The sequence below is a fragment of the Mytilus galloprovincialis genome, chromosome 8, assembly GCF_965363235.1.
Source record: "Mytilus galloprovincialis chromosome 8, xbMytGall1.hap1.1, whole genome shotgun sequence".
In the NCBI taxonomy this organism is placed as follows: Eukaryota; Metazoa; Mollusca; class Bivalvia; order Mytilida; family Mytilidae; genus Mytilus; species Mytilus galloprovincialis.
Window position 1 is genome coordinate 46,627,063 of NC_134845.1, and position 23,459 is coordinate 46,650,521.

Here is a 23,459-nt window from a genome sequence, read left to right on the forward strand (position 1 = left end):
TTCTGCTCGTTCACATCATTTCAAAGATTCACAATGCAAACTGCTTCTATAATTCTAACTCATGTTAGTCGTATCAAATTTTCAAAATTTTTAGAAAAAACAGTACTATCAAAAGCATAAAGATGATATTGTCTATATTTTACAGAAGAAGCAAATTATCTGTAAATGAAAATAATTCATTAAAAATTTGTTGCGTCCAAATACCTTTATAATTTTCCTTCATAAAGGATATGACAAATCCATAAACTCGAATGTCAGAAACTTATCAAGCTTCATGACCAAAAGGGACATAAACTTTAAGAATAGCGAAACAATCAAAGGTCATATTTGCATTAGGGATCTCAACCTTAGTTCATATTAATTGTTAATTTCTTAACAGGACATGTTACAACTGTTTGTATTATAAATCATATTAGTGGTGAAGCTGACTAATGGAGCGATCACCCTCGAAATTTGGAATATCAGTTCACATGCAGCTGTATCGACCCTGTCTTTTAAAGTGATTACAACACTCTGTTGACTGCTGTACCCCTATTTTTTGACATTTTTAACTATTTGGTATATTTGTTTTGTTATATACTGGAATTTGATGCGATCGTGAGATGTTGAGCTAGCTATAAAACCAGATTCAATCCATTTTCTATCCCCCAAAAAATGTATGTACCAAGTCAGGATTATTACAGTTGCATTCATATGCTGTGTTTGACTTTTGATTTTGACATTTTACTTGGGACTTTCTTTTTTTAGTTTTCCTCGGTGTTCAGTATTTTTGTGATTTTACTTTGTAAAGAAGACAACACATAATAAATTTGGTGAGACGATACCTTTTTCTAGATTTACCTTCATCATAAACACTTAGATTCAAATTTGAAAGTCAGATCAGCGTATATTGTAAAGGTTTTGTCTCTCTTGAATTTTAAGAATACGTCTTCCGATTGGTTTGTTCACAATTACATTCTGTTCTAACATTGAACCGGGATTTCCATCAAACTGAGTTTTACTGTGCATATTGTTTGCTCATTCCAATTTGCTAGATGTATATGGGGATGGTTGAGATATCAAAAATCATGTTTAATTCTCCCACGTTTTGCGCTTGTCCCAAGTCTGGAACCTCTAGTGTTTGTTAGTGTTTCTGTATTGTTATGATTTGGAAATTAGTTTGGTGACCATTTCGCTGAACTATACACATATTAGTAAACAGTATAGTAATTGGTCGTCTGAAGCCTGCTTTTGGGTGCGAGATTTACTCGCTGCGTTGAACCTTTTGACATGTTATTTCAATAACAGTTCCACATGTCACAGTTTACAATTATTTTCAACTTTCATTTAACTATATTTGAATCAATCAGACCCCATAAATTCTCTTCACGCACGCAGAATTGAAAGTTTCCAATGGGTGAGAATGGAGCTGATAGAACAATTAATATTCAACTATACAAAAGCTCTGTATAAGTTAAACATTCCATGGATTGATTTTATAGGGTGAATGATTGGATTATCAATAGCATATTTCAAGTCACTCTATAACAAAGAGATTTTATTTCACACTCATTATTGGACCTGGATTGAGCGATCAAAACTATTCTGTGAGTAATTATACCTTAATTTATAGTTTTCGGTTTTTAAAATGTATATTTTATAATTGTATAGGTTTCAGCTTTTTAAATGTATATTGTAAAATATTATAGGTTCCTGTTTTTTTAAATATATGAAGTAAAATTATATAGGTTTCAGCTATTTGAATGCATATTGCATAGGTTTCAGCTTTTGAAATTTATATTGGGGTAGTATGCAATGTTTTGGAGACTAGGATAACATAAACATATAATTATATTTAGAGAAATACAAACTTTGATTTAATAAAAGCTAGTAAATCTATTTGACACTTGAATATGAAAATTTTGCCTAAGCTAATAAGAAAGGAGTAGACATTTAATTTAAATGAACAATAAAGTTATGCGTAAGACTTTGTTTATAAAAAACTTTTTTCCCAGACAAATCAACATATTTGCATGTTGATATTGCCGATACGTTCACACGGATCACAAATTAACCCCACCCCCTTTTCTCTTCCCTCCCCCCCAAACAAAAAATACAAAAAAAATAAAACTTTATTGAACAAGATATCAAATTTGTCGGCGTATCAAAAATTAAGAACAAAGAAACATATAGAAACTTTATTTGTATAAAGAACATTTGTTTCAGTGATGCACATAAACTGTTACTGTAGCCGTTTCCAGACAAACATGACTTTTTGTCTGAAAATTATTAGTTCTCTGTTTTGCTGTTTCATAAAAGTTTAAACTCTTTTAACACAATATGTAACCAGTTATATTAAAGATTTTTACAATAAAATCTTCTTTTTTTTTGAAATTTGGTACGGGGTTTTCAAATTCAGTAAATCCATATGTGAAATGTCATTGACTTATTTTACATTATTGGACAACAATAAGAACGACCAACTTTTATTTGTAGTCACTTATCTTGAAATGACAGATAATTTGTCCCCTGCAGTTTTGTCTGGAATTGTCATTATAAGAATCTAAATTCGACTTAACACATAAATATAGATCAAAGATCTCTATTTATTATCAAATCGTTGATTAAATCATCAAAGATCTCTTGTTTTGTCACTTCAAATGACTATCATCGTATATATGTTTCCGGTAAAATGATATACAATTACGTATCGTATGGAAGAATATGGAATAATATATGTACATGTACATTTGCCAACAAGACATGCTTGAACGAACGTATGGTAGTATAAACCTTTGTACACCAAACTTTATAGATGTTCCGTATTGAGGCTCTTCATGCTAATCTGTTTTTCAAAGATGCTGTTTTCATCAGTAAATTGTAGTCTGGAGATCAGATAAAAAGATATAATTTAGTGTTTTGTAGAAAGATTCCAACTTTTACAGTTAATAATGACCTTATTAAACGGTTTTGGCTTAATGATAAATTTGGTTTTGATACTAAAAAACATTACTATTGGTTTTGGCTCAAAAGTTTTTGGTCTCCTGCATTTTTGGTGAAGGTTATTCCAGAAACACCTTTTGTCTGCATATAAATTGATATTATACGTGTATTATACATGATTTTGTAATAAGCAGGGTTTGATTGTATTTTAGCTGAATTTTACGGAAATACCAACACGACGGGTATCACAAATAAACTCGGCAAGAAATGCTTAGGTTTTTGGAGACCCTTTGATTACTCCGGTTTATGATGAGGTTAGTGTTGCTCCGTTTACATTGTTCACTTATAACCTGACTTAATATTTGCCTGATTTATCAATTCAGAAATAACAGGCATGTCAGTGAGCTTAAAATGAAAAATTAAATCCTTATTTTGAATACTGTTTTGTGTTTTTGTTTAAAATAGTCAAATTTGTTCACACCAAAGATTTTATTGAGGTAATTTGGGGATCATTCGCCATCTTGGATTTTAATATAGCCGAAAAGGATTGACCTAGTTTTAATTTAATCAGCGTATTTCGAAACAGACGACGTGCAATGTTCTTGTGGGCTAAAACATTTGGATGAAAAGAAGAACATTTAATTTATCTGAATTATCTTATATAAATAAGTTTGCATTGATTTATTATTTTTAAGCTTATGAGTCATAATTAAAGGGATTTAACTCGGATAGTTAAATTTTATCAAGACATGCACAGTAATGATTGTCTATATTGTATTATAGCGACAGCAAATGTAGGATTTGTTAACTTTGTTACTATACACATGATACAAATAAGAGGTCCGAGTACACAGTAATCGTCTTTTGATTTTCGTTTTCCACGAATATTGTCCTAAGTGTGTTACTTGCCAATTTTTTTTATACCCTTTCCAGATTTATTTCTCCATGTTTTATGCCTCATATAGCAAGTAGGGGGGGGGGGGTAAAATGACACTGTAAAAAAATTGGGTCATAATTAAAAATGTAAAGTAGTGATAAATTCCAGCTGAAAAAGTTGCACTTCGGAAGCTGTCAAAAGATTTCAAGACCCCCTTAACATAAAATTGTCCATATTAGGAGTTAGGGCTGATGAAGTTTTCTATAATGTTGATATAATTTGTCCCAAAAGTAGTACAACACACTGTAAACATATTATTGAGAAAGCGCAGGTGGGATTTTTTTAATTTTTATTTATTGTCTAAAAGAAATGCACTACGAAATAACTGTGTACTCGAACCAAGATAGCCTCAATTTTACTTTTATTTGTTTTATGAATATTTTTTAAGAGTTATTTTCTTATATATAATTTCTAATTTGTGAATAGATCGGGTTACTTCGACCAGAGATAAGCAGCTGAAAGACTGAATATCTCACCCTTTTCATATAATTTGAGAAAACTAATTAAATTCCGTATCAATTTTTTTTCACAAACATAAATATATGAAAAACGCCTTTTTAAATATCTGATATTTGTAAGATTGTTGTTTTAGTCATATCTAGTCACAAATATCGGCATAAGTGTTCCCCCTGCCCTCACCCTTTCTCCCGAGGTGGAGAGTTGTCTCTTTGGCAATCTAACCATATCTTCATACTCTTTGATGTCTGATAATAATTATTTATTCGAATGACACATCATGACTTTCAGTTTGGTACTCTTGAAGACATCAGTGTACGATTAAGCCGTAATTAAATTTGACGGACAACACAAATGGTCATTTTTAACCTTTTCCGATAATGTCATTGATGGCATTTAGAACTGTGGCAAGGGGCAATTAAGATCGCATTTTATGACATTTACTATTTTCTGAATGCAAAATAATGTCTTTCCACCAATGAATTCAGTCTTAAATCATCATATTCACTGAAAAGTGATGACCATCGTATTAAATTGATCTCAAGAGATTATTTATTTATTAGTTATCACAAACCTTAATAATTTACATATTTTTTAAAATAGAAAATGGATCTATTTATAAAGATTAGTTGACCATATTTCAAATCTGATATTTTATTGTCTAGATAATCGACTAGCTGCAAATAGGAGATTAAGCTAAGTAAAAACATGTTTAATCTATCATTTTCTACACAAAGAAATACCTATACTAAGTCAGGGACATGACAGTTGTTTTTCTAATCGTTTGATGTGTTTGGGCATTTGATGTTTCCTTTTATAAGGGATTCTCCGATTTGGATACATCTTGGAGTTCGGTATTTTTGTTATTTGAATTTATGCAGTATACCATGTTCTATGGTATCAACATTTAGGCTTAGTAATGAAATCCTAACCAGTCTTTTTGTTTCACTTATTGATGATTTTGAGGAACTCAAACATGATTGGAAAATGAAATACAATTGAAGTTAATTTACACATTATCATTATTGTAAAAATACGGTACTCATTAACACTCCTTTGTTATCTCATTGACCTATTTTATCCATTCGATTTGCCCATCCAATATTGCCAACACAATGGAACTGTAATAAACAACCGTCATACAGGTGGGATGTTTAGCTAGCTATCAAATCAGGCTTAACCAACAATTTTCGTCGGGAAAGAGCGGTATGAAATCAAGTTGACAGTTGGTTTATATTTGTTCCGTTGTTTGATCATTTCTATGGCGTTTGATTTTCTCTTATGGAATTCCTTTATTTGATTTTTGTTGGAGTAATTATTAAATTATAATCATTTTTATGATATATTCAGTCTATTTCCATACATACTGGCAACTGCAAGTGGTTATCTGAAGTGTATAATGACAAAGAACAAAAAAGACAAGAAAGTGCCATTAATTTTCATTTAAAAATGAACTTCCGAGCCGTCTGAGAAATTCTATCACACCTGATGGAAAACATAGCTTTTTTCGTTAAAAAAGAACAGACAAATATGAACATTACCCCAAAACTCAACATTTTTTCAAATATTTATTAAGTTATCTTTTGTTAAAAATTGACATTCTCATTTGAAAGACATATTCTTGTATCTTCACTTGCCATGAAAAAATCACACATATTAAAGTTATATTCTATTGTGCTTCCATTTAATGAGTATGCAGATGTTGCAAAAAAAAAACCAAGGGAAGAAAATGATCCGTTTCTTAACCGTGCCTGCTGACAATTAATGTACATAGTCGCCTTTTTCACATTTTCAGTTTTTAGTCCGCTGGGTAATTACAATATAAAATGACTTTTAAATTTCAAACATTAAACCTTTGGGGAGTCTTTTTACGTCTATTAGTCCATTAAACATACAATGTATTTTAAAACGTGTAATTAAGGTTTCAGATTGTTCTACTGTTACATGTTGTAAGATGTAATCACATTGACAAAAATCATAATGTCACATGTTTTATTTCAAACATAAAACATTTAAACTGTGAGAGAGTTAAACAGCTTTTTATATCATATATTGCAGGGAGAAAGAACAAAAAAAGCTTGCATTATCATCAAACATTATGAAGACATTGTTTTCTTGTTTCTTGTACGCCCATAAGGCATATTAAAGACATACAGCTTTATTTAAAGCCAGTATATGCAATACAAGTAAAAAAATAAGCTCTAAAGAGCTTTTAAAACATTTTTGTGCATGCTATTTTGAATGTTATGTAGTGTTTTGTTGTTGTCTTCTACAACTAAAAAAATGAAATAGAATTGCAGTTGATATATTGCACACACTTGACCTCTCTTCTAGGTTACCTAAGGTTTAAGCGTTTACAAATATTGAACTCTGGCACTTTCTTTATATGACAATGGTTGTCTTTTATACTTTTTTTTCGTTTATATTCGTTGTCACCAATTAGCTTGTTGGTTTTATTTGTTTGAATTGTTTCACATTTTGTCATTTCGATGCCTTTCACAGCTGACTAAATGGTAGGGGTGTTGGTCATTGTTGAAGCCCTTACGGTAATCTATAATTGCTTAGTCAACGGTATGCGAAATCTGTTGAATGATTATCTCGTTAACAAGCATACCACGTCTCATTTCTATTATATAAACCTTTCAATTGTGTCTCTTTGACATTTGTCCTTAATCTTCATTTATTCCCAATGAAGTATTCCTTTTTTGCGTGTCATCACTATTAATATTCATTTTCACAAACTTTAATTTTGTTGAATAAAACATCAAAGAGCTGATTAATGCTTAGTTATGAAATGCACTAATATGACTTTATCTTTCTGAATGCAAATTTAAGACAATTTGTCTATGAAAATATTTATAAAAACATATAAAACTGATTTTCCTTATAAAATAAGCCGAATACATACCATAGACAATTTGTCGTGTGAATCTTATAATGATACATTTCTAATTTGATAATACTGGCAATAATTGTTTATAAATTGTAAAAATGTAATATCTTAAACATTTGAGATGTAAAAAGTCATAAAGAAATCGAATTTATGAACATGAAGAGTAAATCTTAAATTCGCTTGATTGTTTGTATTTACTAGACAATCAATTTTGACAAATTAAACATCCCCTTTTCTAGAGAGAGAGCATCTCGCTATGTCCCTGTATTTTCGTTGGAAATAGATTCTGAACAGTTTGATCTGTTAAGAATTGCTCATAGATTGAGTTCAAAACCATGCAAAAACAAATTACGTATAGTACAACAAATATTTTACAGCAAAAATACATGAAAAACAGTAGACACAACACTTTTTTAACATTTTTAACTTTGAACTATCTAGACAAATAGACTATTATAATCAATGAAGTGTGTAGATAGAACACTGTATTTCTGACAAAAACTACTAGAGTGTAGAAATATCGTATTATGGTACGTGACAAATAAGGTCTTTTAAATAACATTATAGTTTTATAAAGAATAAAACATATCTGAAAAAAAGCCAAATTATATTTCTTGTCTTTAGATATAATTTTTTTTATATCAATATGAAAATTGATTGCACTTTCCAATATTCTCATTTTTATTAAAACATTGTTTTGGTTATCAGAAATTGCCATAGTTTCAATGGTCATGACAGGACAAGATTATCCTTTAACAGCTATTTTATCTATCAATTATTTAATGAACGTCCATTAAAATAGAGTAATTGATGAAACATGGTAAATCTTTTTTTTTAATTTTATTACTGTTCTCTTATTTATGAATTCAATATCCATTAATATTTGTCTAACGCGAATATTTATTTTACACTTGATACTACAACGATCACATATATATTATTAATTCAATCAATGTTTTAAATCTGCGATACCTTTCAATTTTCATTTTGTTATTATCATTGATGCTTGCCGATAATTGCTATCTGATTATGTTATATGAAGCGTTATTTTTTACTCTAAAGTGTTGCATACAAATTTATTTTATATTTACATCGGTTTCTAACTGATACATGACTGCTATTTCAAAGGAACTGAGGGATAGAGAATTTACAGCTGGTAATATATAGCATCTATTCAAAGTGACAAAGGGTACACTCCTCGTTTTTAATTACAACAAATTGTTTTGCTAAAACATGCAAGTTTTCATAAACACGACTATTTCAAACTCATGTTATTTAAAATTTCTTATTGCATGTGTTTATGTAGGTCTGTTTTTGTTATAGAAGTAATACCACTAATAATCATAACTAAGAATATCTAGATAAACAGCTGTGTTATATAGGGATGAACATGTTCTTCTTTAAACCGTGCCTCCGACTAAATCAGTAAAGCAACTACATGGATAACTTTGTCAATCTAGTAAAGATTGTTTCAATATCAGTTATATAAAATTAACAACAATTTAAATAACAAATCACTACAAGGAAAATTCAAAAAAAAATGTTCCTTAACAAATCCAATATTCAAACACATCAAACGAATTGAAAACAACTGTTATATTCCTGATTCGGTAAGGCATTAAAAAATTGCAATATAAGCGGGTGGTTTGGTTAGCTATAAGACAATGTTCAGTTCACCATTTTCCAAATGAGAACATGCCTGTAACAAATCAGGCATTTGACAGTTGTTATTTATTCGTTAGATGTGTTTGGGCTTTTTGATTATGCCTTTTGATTATGACTTTCCTTTTTAATCGTCCTCAGGGTTCGGTATTTTTATTATTTTACTATTTCCTTATGTTAAACGTCGTGAATTAAACTTGATTTTATAGCTAGCGGAACCTTTAACTTGTATGGCTGTCGCATAAAATTCCATTACATTGATAAAAGTGTTTGAGCAAAAAGAGAAAATGGCCATAACAAGTACATTAATCAGAGAAACGCCATATTTGCTTATCTTTTAAGTATCTATCTTCTGTTAAGTAATCGTTGAATCGAATGTCATGTACCCTTCACATCAGCACATACTTCTACAAGAAGACCATTAAATTGTTATAATTATGCATAAGATAGGGAACATTCAAGCAAATCAGCATTACTGTATGTGCTCTTTGTCTTTAAAAAAGTGCTGAGTTTGCATGAAGGCGACGATACACATCATGAACGTATTCGAAAGTTTCGAAACTGTGATATTATTTAAGAGTAATACAAGATAAAAACAATTATAGATTCCACATATTGATATCAAAATTCAAAAGAATGCTATAAAGTTAATCCTTAGGAGAATCAACATCCTTTTCTATTTACTGCTGCATGTAATTCTATGTACAACACAATTTATCGCTCTCAAGTTTGATCCAGTTAGATTACATGAAATACCAAGTTTAATTGGAGCCTGTAATTGTTTCGCGGTAGATGACATTTTTTATTCTTCCTGAAATATTTTGAGGATGAATATAATTTGTCAATATTGAAAATATAAACCGATATTCAAGTTGTAAATCAATGTATCACATGATATCTTAAAAAAGGAGGATGTATGCTTAACAATTATATTTTCAAGTTTGTCGAAGTTCGGATTTCAATTGTTAAGTGGACACATACTCAGCTATTCCATAATGATTGCAAAAAACAAGGATTTACGTGCGGATATGTTTATGTTGGTTTATCATTTTAGGAAACCACGTGAGTTAGTAGGTGCAATTTTCACATAGTAAAAGGAAAGGATAAAGAAACTATGAAGAAGACATTTTGCTATTGGTTGTTTCCTTGTCAATAAACTTATCATAGATACCAGTATTGCAATTTTGTATGTGCGCCAGACGCGCGTTTCTTCTACTTAAAAATCATCAATGACGCTCGAATCAGAAAAATGTAAAGATACCAGGATTATAATTTGTATTACTTGTTCACGCCAAAATGTTCAATTGTAATTGAGTTCTAGTACATCATAAATATTTCTGCATTTCGTCTTTCAATAAAACAGATTTCATTTGAATGAGGAAGAAAAAGCACACATATTTCTGTCATATAGCAAAAAATACATTATGGTTGACACTGTTTATTCCCATTTTCTAAAAAAATAATTAAAACAATTTGATTATAGACAAATTAAAATAATTGTCGTAGCTTAATTAATGGTGTTTGTGTGGGTAAGTGAATGATGTATGTTCACCTTTGCAATCCTTCACTCATTCTATTGAAGTAAAGCTTAAATTATGCAATTTGAATACATTCGAGCTTGCACAAAGCATTTCGTAATGTCTGTTCAGGCAAGAATTTAAAACAAATCAGCTGTATAGCTAAAAGAGACATATGACAATATGATTAAACGGATATTCTTTGCGGTGGTTTTGCAGACTTGTTTAAAAACATTGTGCGTCTTCTAGCCTAGAACTGATAGTTATGTTTTTGATTTCTTTGATCGACACTAGGCATAGAGGATATACGTGTTTATGGAAGTTAGATACTTAAATATAATTAAGTATCGTGATGCGGAAACAGATAATGTTGTCTTATTGATGTATGCCCTATTTCCTTTTTCATAGATGTAATTGCTTATCATTTCACAGAAAAATAATAAGAATTATCAAAATAAATGATCTATTAAAACACACCTATAATGGTTATTTGAAAAGATATTGTATTTAACTTACTGGTTTTAAAAACCACACTTCTAAATCGTAAACCCAAACTAAAGTAAGTGTCATAATTTTATTTCATTTTGAATACATGCAAAGATTAAATGATGATATAGAACACTCGATTTAACAGTACTGTAAGTGTTACAAATTATACGAGTTTATAACGACTTTGTGAAATACTGCCATCTTTTTGCTTTGGTCCCAATTTTCAAAAACACTGTAGTTACAGTACTGTTACAAAAGTAGTTGTGAGTAACGAAACATGCTAGATTAAGCACATTTGTGGTTGATTCACAAAATATACCGTATTTTGTATTGAACATTATGTTAAAAAACAGTTTATGATGTTAAATACACAACACATTTAATATAAGGTAATTATACCCAAATACTAGAACAAACTGTTTATTAATTAAGTAATGATACCAAAATATTATTGTACAAGGCATATGTTTGAATGTAAATCAAATGTCAAATTTGATAAAGTGTATTACATTAGATGTGATCAAAGACACAAATACATACTTTTAGGGGAAATTTGATCAACTAAAGGAGTAAAAAAGGATGTTGACAGAATACAACTAGATTTCTTTGAAAATGGTCTGTAAACTGTCATTTTTGTCGTGCTTTATTTTTTTCGTCGTGGTGATGTCTGTCTTTTTCAATTAAATGTTTTTTATATTCTATTTTGTATCATCTTTGCTACTTCAACATTTGTATTTCACTTCGTAACGAATAAGAATCTAATATTAATGAAGATATGCAGCAATGGTACCATACTATTGATTAACAATAAAAAGTGGTTTAATTTTAACAATTCATTTTCTGTTTGAAAAACTAGAAACATAAAACAATCCAGTTTTAAAGGTTATACAAACAATTAAAAAAGGAAAATAGAAATTTATTTAGTTTTATTACAAACATTTAACGACACCCATTTGTACATTTGACGATCTGTTAATGTAAGCTGCAGCCAAACGATAAGGTTCGAAACAATATTCTGATTGAGCATGCATAACATGTTATGTTATCATAAAATTATATATCTCATTTTGATATGAAATTAAAGTATTACGTTAATGAAGAATCTTTTTAAAGAGACATTTTCAATGTTCCTTTTATCTACATTGTTACCATCATCAATCTGTTGAATGTTTCTATAACAGTTCACTTTATCATAAACACATTTGAAACGATTTTTTCTCCCTTGTCGACCATGTGCATATTTATGCTTTTTTGTCGTATTGCGCGGCCGTAAATGTGTCCGACCACCAATCAAATATCCCTATCTGTTCAACCAAATTTTGCGATTTTCACAGCTTTCTAAATATTAAGTTTAACTTCATAGAAACCAGGTATTTCGTGAATTGCACATGTATCAGCTTTATGCATGCCAATTATCCACATACCTTTAAAGCCTTTTAAGGAAAAAACTGACCTTAAAGAAGAGGTACTCCAAAAATAACCTGGACATCTTAACTTAGTAACTATGGAGCGCATTAATCCTCAATTTTTAATGTAAACTGATGGGCAAGTAAATTTGGGCTCAAAATGGTCTAAATATATTTTGCCTTCACCAAAAAATTCATTTCTTCAAATTTGTTGGTTAGTTTAAGTAAACAAGGACATTTGTATTTGCAATAGCAATGCTGTCAAAAAGCTGTTAAACGCAGTCTACATTATACAAACACAATAATACAACAATTGATTACCATTTTTTAAATTCTTTAATGACTGTAGAAATTCGTAAAAGACCACATGCTTGTATTTTGGGTTGCAAACACACACAAATAATCGACACAAACAATTTATCAATATAGTATGCCATGCTATGTCAATTTACAAATTTGACCATTTGTATATTTGGAAAGAAAATAAGTCTTTAAAGGAAACACGTTTTGGCGTACTAAATTATAATCCTGGTACCTTTGATAACTATTTACACCACACGTCCCCCGTGGTATCACCAGCCCAGTAGTCAGCACTTCGGTGTTGACATGAATATCAATTATATGGTCATATTTATAATTTTCCTTTGAATTTTACGAAAAACTAAGGATTTTCTTATCCCAGGAATAGATTACCTTAGTCGTATTTGGCACAACTTTTTTGAGAATTTTGGGTCCTCAATGCTCTTCAACTTTGTATTGTTTGGCTTTATAACTATTCTGATCTGAGCGTCACTGATGAGTCTTATGTAGACGTAACGCGCGTCTGGCGTACTAAATTATAATCCTGGTACCTTTGATTACTATTTGCTTTAAAATTGTAATGTCTACAGTCACAAATCGACTTATTCTTATTATATCCTTTGGCAGATGAAACAAAATAGTCTTCTCGAAATGTTAAACTTTATCCTCCACAGATATACTATGTTTCCAAGGAAGAAATTAAAATAATCTGAATGAATTATACAGGCTCTTCTGTTATTTCCTTAATGTATTAGTAAAAGATCAAGCAAGATCAAATGTCTTAAATACGGAAACGATATGCCGGTTTCCAATATCAACAGATTTAGTAAATAATATGTTAAGGTATTACATGTAATCAATCTAGAGTTAGAATTGAAAATCATACCGAATAATGTAAAACGTATTTTGAAGATTTAAAAGTATAAATGATATTCCTATGGTTGAAAAAGTTAATCTTATATATTTCATTTAACATAATGACACACTGGACATAAGAGACTTATTTTAAAGAGAAATGTGAAGAACACTAAGCCAAAAAAAAAGATGAAATTTATCGTATTCATGCATATAAATATTTGTATAACATCTTCACTAAGGCAAACGGACATATCTTTTGTGCCTCGACACATAAAATCTGCATGATGGTTTCGTCAATCTTGGGTCAACAATTCCCCATTATTGTTTCATTAATCGAAGTTCAAAATCAAATCCCTTCTTCCAAAAAAAAAAAAAAAACCAGCAAAACAATTTTTGAACTTTCGATTCTTTCTTACACTATCAGTAATACCTTTGTTATTTTAAGGCCATAATCAATAAAATTTATGTAAAACCCTGTTTTGAAGGCCGCTATGTTGGCGTCACAAGATTGGTTGGTTTTCCGGGATTGCTGATACATGTATTGTTTATATTGCGCTTTCCATTATCTTTAAGCTTGCATAATCCAACATCTTTCCTTTAAAATGCATTGCAACATTATTACAAAAGAATTAAAAACATTTACCACACTTTTATCGTCTAGTGATAATTAAATTCAGAACATACTACTTATCAAAGGTACCAAGCTTATAGTTTAATACGCTAGACGCGTGTTTCATCTACATGAGACACATCAGTGACGATTATATCAAAATAGCTAGATAACTAACAAGTACAAAGTTGAAGAGCATAGGACCTAAAATTCTAATAAATTGTGCCAAAACGGCGAAGGTAATTTATGACTGAGATAAGAATATTCTAAGTTTTTCGAATAATTCAGACTCAGTAAATAGTAAATTTTAAAAAAAAAGTGACCCTATAATTCATATTCATTCACCGAAGTGCTTACTAGTTTACTGGTGATACCCTCGGGGACAAAACGTCCGCCAACAGTGGCATCGACCTAGTGGTGTGAATAGTTATCGTATCTACTAGGCTTATTATTTAATACGCCAGACGAGCGTTTCGTCTATATAAGACTCATTAGTGACGCTAAGAGCAAAATAGTTAGATAGCTAAACAAGTACAAACGGGAAAAGCATTGAGCTCTAAAAATTCCAAAATATTGTGCTAAATACGTCAAAGGTAATCTACATGTGTATGCCTGGGCTTAGAATATCCTTAGTTGTTCGAATAATTCATTCTTTAACAGTAAATTTATATGAACATGAAGGATTTTGTAGATCGGTGATAGGTTTTGATTTGGCTTTGTCAAATTTATAAACTTTCAAATCTTTTTTGTCTTGTCCGGATTATCTCTATAACTTATATCATATGTGAACCAATCTTAGTATTTTTGGCGTCATGTGATATTGCTCTCTTTCCTTTCAGTGTAGGTGGTTTGATATATTTACTGTGGTAACATCTGTATTTGTGCAATTTTAAGCCATAGACACGTTTAAGCTGTCTTTGTTTTAGAATAAAATTCATGTAAAAACAATAGTTTTTCAGGTTTTTCAATAAAAGTGATCATGTACAATGGCCAAGTGTGTGCTGTGATTACGTAGAATTTGATCACTCAGCACATTTTATGTCTAATAAATTGCTGTTTTTAACAAAATTGATAATGGTGTTAAAAGTTTAGCGTGCACAATTGTCAGAAGGAAGCTATCATTCTGTTTCGCGTGGGATTTCCACAAAAAAATATTTAAAAAAAGTTATTTACATTGTAAGTTTATAATTACATTTAAAACCTTCATTCATGACTGTTGGTGATCTTCAAGTGTTATTCACCAATAAAACTTTCTAGGAAGAGCCTCCATATCATAAATCTTCCAGTTAATTTTAAGTTTTGAAGGCTTAACTAAATTTGTTGTGATTATGTGCCGTCTGGTAAATTAGATTTTGTTGATTAAACAATGTTCGCCTTCCATTTTACTTGCGTTGTTGGTTTTAATCATGTGTAAGACTTCATAGTTGAATGCAGTAAAGGAAAAGGTTAAACGAGATAGTAGTTTTGAATCCAAGCAACTGAGTGTCATTATGTCAATGTACAGGCTTATTAAAATAGCTAAGACATGGGCATCCACAGTAATGACTGCATTTTATGTCTTGCTCTTTGCTAAAGCTTCGATCATTATATTTTTTACCAGTGATGACCACTCCATATCTATTAGCCGCAAATATACAGACATGTTTCATTAAACTGTCAGCTTAATTACATTCAACAGATTTAAACTCACACACCAGTTCTTGACGTTTGTCAGTCATCGCATGTTATTTCCTCACCAATATTCGACGAACATTGAGGACAGAAAATTCCCGTAAGGGTTAGCCAAATACTCAATTTTATTGTTAACTGGATGCACATGGATATTTCAAAACTTATGTATAATAATTTGATGAACAAAATGTTGATAGTATCAATATCAAACAGATGGGCAATTAAAACAAATCTAACTATGGTTAACGACTATTAGAATAATATCTACACCAACCATGACCATGAAGCCTAATTATCAATAAAATAATGTAGTTGACAAACACATTATATATCATATGTATCCCAGGTAAAAGTGAAGCTAATTGTTGTTCAAATACATATTATTAGAACTTGGAGTTAAAGTAAATATTTCAGAAAAGTTTTACGTTATAAATGGACAAAGTAAACACATTACATATTTGTTAAGCGTGTTCATAATTTCTTCATATACTATTGATTTATAGAACAGTTTTCGAGTTCATGTATTTTCAACAAGGTGTGTTGTTTTTCTTTCATTTAACTGAACATAAGGTTAGAACTCTCCATACAGATAACGCATTAATCATTTTGTGAGTGTTTACAAGAATTTTTAGTTTAAATATGGGAATCTTACGCATTTAAGACTTCTAATCCTTGGTAAATAGAATTTAATTCGTTTTGGTCTGTAAATATTGATAATGCAATTTCCCATAGGAACTCCTTTTACGGCTAAAACTGTACCACTTTTACTATGAAGTTTTGAAAACAATCTTATCCTAGAATTGAAAGTTCATATGCACTACAATGTTTTTCAAAGGTCAAAATATAGGGCTGTGAGGCATATTTTCAACGTTTATATGCCCTGAACTTTTCAGAATTTAAACTAACACTAATTTTCTTAACTACCCCTACCTCGAATGAAGGGTTACCACAGATTTTAATGTAAACAATATGCACATGTTTATTTACTGGTAACATTCCCAAGTCATGTCTGTATGAGATGGAACACAGAAAGCATAACTGGGAACCAGTATGTAAACAAAATTATTTTTTCTATGAATATTCCAAATCTCCCCAAAAGAGGCGTGGTTTGAGAAACCGTTGTATTTACAAAATGCAACCTTTACACCATATTTTTTGGATTTTAACTGATTGATTCTGTAATGTTTATTGGTCGTTAAGGTTACTAATAAGTAGGATCTTATTGTGGCAGTGCATGGTTTACGGTAGAGAAAGAATTAGGCAGATTTAGATGTTTGACGGGAAAGTCAGTGGTTGGGTCCAAGGGTAAGGGGATGTTTTAGAGGGATTGTAGTGTTCGGTATCGGGAACATTTAGAGAACACCCCTATCCAGAAAATAGTATATTCGCCCTGGTGTATATAAGAGGGTGAGGAACAGACTTCGGGTTCTGTCGATATTCTTACAGAGGAAGGCCAGTGTACAAGAATAGGCACGTTACATAGCTGTAAGTGATACTGTTAAGGACAACTTGTACTGGGGACAACTTGTAATGGGTACAAGTTGGTCTTACATAGGAAGTTGACAGAGCACACTGTCCCGTTCGGAGGACAGACTGGACCAGTACGCACTGTCTGGTAGTGACAGACTGTCCCACTCGGAGGACAAGTTGTATCAGCACATACTGTCTGGAAGTGACAGACTGTCCCATTCGGAGGACAGGTTGTACCAGCCCGCACTGTCTGGAAGTGACAGACTGTCCCATCTGGAGGACAGGTTGTATCAGCACACACTGTCTGATTAAGACAGACTGTACCAGCCATACTGTATTTTAGTGACAGACCGTCCCATCTTGAGGAAAGGCTGTTTTATTGTATTATAGTTGTATATATATTTGTCTGTTGTTACTTTATATCGGGAAAGAGCCCATGTGCACATTTTAGTTCATTGTGCATAATATAGATAGTTGTAGTATTGTTTGTGGACAACTTGAATCCACGTGTTTACTGGACCGGACGGTTGTGACATAAACGCCTAGTTACACGTTACAATACATGGAAGAATATAAATTATTTTTAGTCATATTCGAATTTAAACTAGCTTTTAGTGACTGTGGATACTATCATGTTGGTGCCCTGTGTTCATTGTATTCGTTTTAGTTGGGGTTTTTACGTGTGTGTTTGTTACTAATAAACTGTGTTAGCCACTTCAATTTTTTTTAACAGGATCAAGGAGGTGTTAAACATTTATGACCATACTATGTTAGTAATATAGACTCCTTTAAATTTCATATCGGTTTGCTTTCATATTGTAGAATGTCTGCTAGTATATAGAAGAATTTTTATAACTAAGTTAACAGAGTAAACGGTAATCAGTTAATAGACATTTTTGTTCCCCATTAACACCAAATATTCTTACTAGCACGTCTTTTCTAACTGTTTTATATTTCCTCAGATTTAATTTACAGTACAGTTATTAATTATTCAGTGACGAAAGACGTCTGATACATGACTTTTTTGTCATATGCACTGAATACCTTATCATGAGATAAAATAAACAGTATTTCTAGCGGTGAACAATCTCGTCAGAATAAACGATTATATCTTACATCTTTTTTTTTTGCATTTTATAAAAAAATATCTGACGATGAACATTAAAATATGCTGTTTTCTAGAATTACCTTCATGATACATTTGAAGCTAATTATGTTAATATAGGGGAACGTGATTTGTTAATTGCACTTTTGTAGTTTTTTCTGTAATGTAGCTTTTATTTATGCCCAAAGCTACTACTGCTTACGGAATCGTAGTTCTTGAGTCTGTCATCCTCCACGCATAGGATAGAAACAAGATTTATATATATACCGAGATCAGTGTGCTTGATGTTGTTGTTTAGAATTGTAGTATGCTGTTTGCATTATAAACGTCACAACTCGTCAGGTGAAACGTTATAGACGTATGAGGATGTGACTCAAGTTTCAAAAAGATCGCCAGTGTACAAAGCGGGACAACTCATTTCTAAAACAGTTATGTTTTCTTGTTCAGATTTTTATCATCAATATCCACATAGAATAATAAAGTGGATATTTCCTGGTTTTAGTCTAAAAATAAATAAATTTGATGGTTTTAAAAGTTATTTTGATTTTTTGCAGAATCTTCAGAGCAAAATGGTGAACATTTGTTATAGCAGTATTATATGGACTATTATTTTTTCCAGTAAGTATATAAAATATTTCAAAAAAGGTAAAGGCAGTCAAACATACAATCGCTTTATCCAATGAAAAACAAATGTATGATTAATGTAAAGGGTCTTAAGCTTTGATTTGATTGCTTTTAATTAACTATATAATGTACAATTTGGTGTACCGATGTATCTGTTTGACCAGTTACTATATTAGATAACGCTACTGATTTAGTTAATTGTGTGATCATATTCAGCAATGATTTTAAACATAGAAAAGTAAGGATTATGCCTTTAAGAGACACGAGAAACCTTTAAAGTCTTGAATATAATGAAGACAATTTTGACTTCGAAAAGCATGCTTTAAATAAAGCGATATTAAAATAAACGTATGCATCATACTAAACCCATATGGAGAGGGATTATGGCTGATTTTCATTTCATGCAGAGATAATTTGTCGAGCTCGAGGGCTGGAGCTAGCATGTGAATAACTGCTAGTAGTCCTTTTTTAATTTAGGTAAACATTATCTTGGAAACTATGAAAATAATAGAAACTTTAAATAACAAACATGCAATTATCTGCTAGTCAGCAAGACACAATATACAAATTTCAAAATTCGTTGATTATTAGGTCCAACTTGAAATCTGTTTCATATCACTTAAATATGGTTAAAAGACAATGCGCTGATAAGGGGGGATTCACATAGTAGGTGATCAAAGCAAAGTTGGAGATTCCTACCATGTCTCGAGCATTTGGGAGTTCATGCAATTCGGACAGTCGTGTTTGTTAACTTGACTTGTCTTTTGTCTTATAGTTCTGGTTATATCAGTAATGGCAGATTATCTGGATGACGAAAGCTTTGGTTTGGCTGATAACCCAAACTGGTTGGAAAATTCCGAACCTGAAGAAGGTAACGGTAATTTGATAAATCCAGAAGAAGACCAAATCATTGTCGATCGAAGAGGATTTAACAGATACTTATCTAAGCATAAAGGTGTAATTCCTTACTATTTGCATAGAGACGGTATCAATTATGGTGGTCGCCCGGGTCCAGCCTCAACACGTCTCTGGGGAAGTCGTTTATACGGAATGTCAAGGATGAGACCAAGTTTTGGACTCGTTTCTGTCAATAGCCGAAGTGGACCTTTTGGTGCTAAAAAATGAGCAATTGGTGTGCGCATGCCTGAATGCCAAACAGGGATCTGTGTAAAAGTTTATTTGATGTAAAGTTTGTCGATGGACTATAATTTATATAGTGCATTGAAACATATTTTGCTTCATTAAGTGAAATATTTCTTTAATAGTTTCCTGCTTTAAAGCGATTTGTGTTGTCATGACATTCCAATACATTCCTAATGAAACCATAATCATAACATTTCTCAAGAATGAGAGTTTTACTTATATTGTCGTTTTGTTAATCTGTTTGACATAACGATAATAATAGTCGACTTAAGTTTTTTTTTCTCATAATTTCATACAACTTAGATAAATAATTGTAAATGAGAATTTTGTAAACTGAAGGTATGGTAAATAATGGAATGCCATTCATTTCTTAATAGGAAGTAATTGTTTACAATTTATTTTGATAACTTATGGTTTCTCAAATTTTATGTGTATTATTAGATGCAGAGTTAGTCACAAAAGCAAATGAAATCAAATCAAACGTACACTTTAAAATGTGTTACCGTTCCCATTAAATTAGACAATGTTGTGCAACATTGCTTTCGTTGTACAAAACATTTGGAGATGACAGTAAACCTTCACGCCATGTTTCATTAATGTATTTTGAACTTTAAACTTCGCGTAGTAGTCTAACAGCTTTTGATATTTCATGTATAGCTTTAGGTATTTATTTACAAATTTCATGTAATCCTACATTTATGTTTAGTAATACTGCAAAAAAAAAACTCTATGCAGTATGTTCAAACAAAATTGTCAACTATATCAATACTATTAAATAAAATATGTGGAAATAAATTATTTTATTATCTTTCATCTGTGCATGTGTAAATAAGCTCATCATAGATACAAGGATTAAATACTCCGTCTACAAAAAAACTCATCAGTGACGCTCTGTTCAAAACAAGTAAAAAAAGGCCAAATACAGTACGAAGTTGATAAAATCGATAAATTATTATTTGAAATTCAATATTATTTCTTATTTTATCTCATCAACATTTTGGGACCATATTTCGATGTTAAACAGTGTAACATGTCAGTCTAAACATTGGATTTTAAAAGTTAAAAAATATCCAAAAACAAAGTCGTCGATTTTGTAAACTATTTATATTTAGCTTTTAATGTCATGTTAGAAGACCTTTTCTTTTTTGTATAGAGTTATGCGCTGAATATTATGATACAAGATTTCCGTCTGTCATATGCCAATATACATGGTTCAGTGACTGCAAGAAAAATGCATTTATTTTTATATGTAAATTATTTTACTTCTTTTGATGAAAAGAGATGCGAAAGTTACCAGTGGGACGTTCAAACTCTTAAGACGGAAATAAATTGACAACGCCATTGCTAAAAAGGAAAAGACAAACAGACAAACAAATGTACACAAACGACAGCATAGAAAAAAAAAGACTGAGCAACATGAACTCCATTAAAAAACGGGGAACGATCTCATATGCTCCGCAAGGGTAAACATATACTGCTTTACATGTGCCACCCGTAGGGTAGCTCATGTTCGTACAAGCCCGGTATAGCTCTGTAGGTCACGTTCGGGGAAAAAGGGACGGGATTGTAGATACGAGATTAGAAACATCTATGTTATGTTCTGTGAAACGGATATTCCATAAAAGTCAGCCAACTCGTGATGACATCCGTAAAATTTACGAAGGAATGATTTTAACAAAACTATTTGTTACTCTTGGATTAATACCTCCCTTGTAAGCAGCAATCTCTATCAAGGAAATCATGATAGGAAATACATCCCCTGGAATTTCGTATCAACTGGGAGATATATACTCTGTATGAAGGCGCTGCTGGAATGTTGCTACATTGAAATGTACAGTTCACTATTGATAAGCTTAAATCCACTCTTTTATTATAAATTTTGGTTTCCAACCGACCCTCATGGCCAATTTATAGATGTAAGTCGAGATAGGAGGCAGATTTGTCTGTCATATCCTTTATCTCTAGTTCGATGAGATAAATACGTGCAACATAGTCATCAAACGTTTTTTTAATGAGAGAAGATCACTATATAGCGGAAAGTAAAGTTAAATGATACTGCTAATTTCTTTTGCTTTTTTATAAGAGTTCCTAAGGATAACTGTATTTGTTGTATTGAATCCTTGTAAAGTCAGCATGTCCATTACACAGGTTTATCTGCCCTCGACTTTATGAATGAGATTTACGGTTTAATGAAGTGTGAACAAATATGTTTCTTAGATACAATAAGCAGACGTCTTTCTAGCAGAGTTCATCTATCCTTAATCTCTTTTTTTTTATCGTGCATTAATCAATGTTGAAGGTTCAGTGTTTGTCTGTTTCTTAGAACGTGTTTGTGATATAACAAAAATGAACAATGCGCTGTCATGTCTTCCCTCAACAAAAATGACAAGTTTTGTCAATAAACAAACACTTTTACTATATTCATTGATATGAAAGCGGTGTTGTATTTAAGTTCAAGATGAGATTTGGAAAGTCATCCCTTACAATAATAAATCGGTAGATACGTCATTACTTCAAAACAACAAAAGAAACACATAATAGTTAGCAGTAGCACTATTTTCTCGCCAGTTTAGTCTTAACTTACTAGGACTACCATTTTTTGTCAGGACTGAACACAGAAGTTTTACAATGCTGTAACGTTTCAAGTAGCCCATTGGATATCTTGTCTATCGTATGGAAAAACAATGTCAGTATGATGTGTGGAGAATGCACCTTGATATACAAACAACTTGTCCTTTATCATGAAAAGAAACCATCTATAGTTTTGGCAAAGCTATATCCTGAAAGAAAAACTGAATTCCACACATGCAACGTTTGGTGAACTCTTGAACGACATATATGAGTGTACGATTATTGTTTTATGAAGTCAACAAACACTATCTTAATCCCAGGCATAGATTACATTAGCCGGGTTTGGCACAACTTTTTGGAATTCTGGATCCTCAATGCTCCTCAACTTTTTACTTGTTTGGCTTTATAAATATTTTGATATGAGCGTCACTGATGAGTCTTATGTAGACGAAACGCGCGTCTGGCGTACTAAATTATAATCCTGGTACCTTTGATAACTAATTAAACGAAAAGTAAACATCCATGAAAAATTCCTTTTAACGATACGACCACAATATCTGTGCATTTATATGTTACAATTTCAAATTTTGGTCTTAATTAATGAAATCTGAGAGAAGGAAAGTTATTCGTGAAGCATCTACTAAAAATTGTCAATATTCATACTTTTAATTGGTAAAACAGAATTGAACAAAATTGTTAAACGTCTTCATGGCAAGAAACTGAAAAGATAAAAGTCAAAACTGACGATATACCGAATAGGAATTAGGATGATATATATGTAAAGTTAGAACAAAGTTTAGATTTATTCTGGAATGGTTGAAGTTA

At 31.3% G+C, this 23,459-nt stretch overlaps 1 long non-coding RNA gene across 1 annotated transcript; it reads left to right on the forward strand.

Moving 5' to 3' along the window:
• The first annotated feature begins 1,327 nt into the window (after nt 1-1,327).
• On the forward strand, nt 1,328-20,858 carry LOC143042059 (uncharacterized). The gene is made up of 3 exons (XR_012967872.1): nt 1,328-1,586; nt 18,851-18,914; nt 19,696-20,858. It is a non-coding gene; the product is annotated as an uncharacterized LOC143042059 (long non-coding RNA).
• The last annotated feature ends 2,601 nt before the right edge of the window (nt 20,859-23,459 follow it).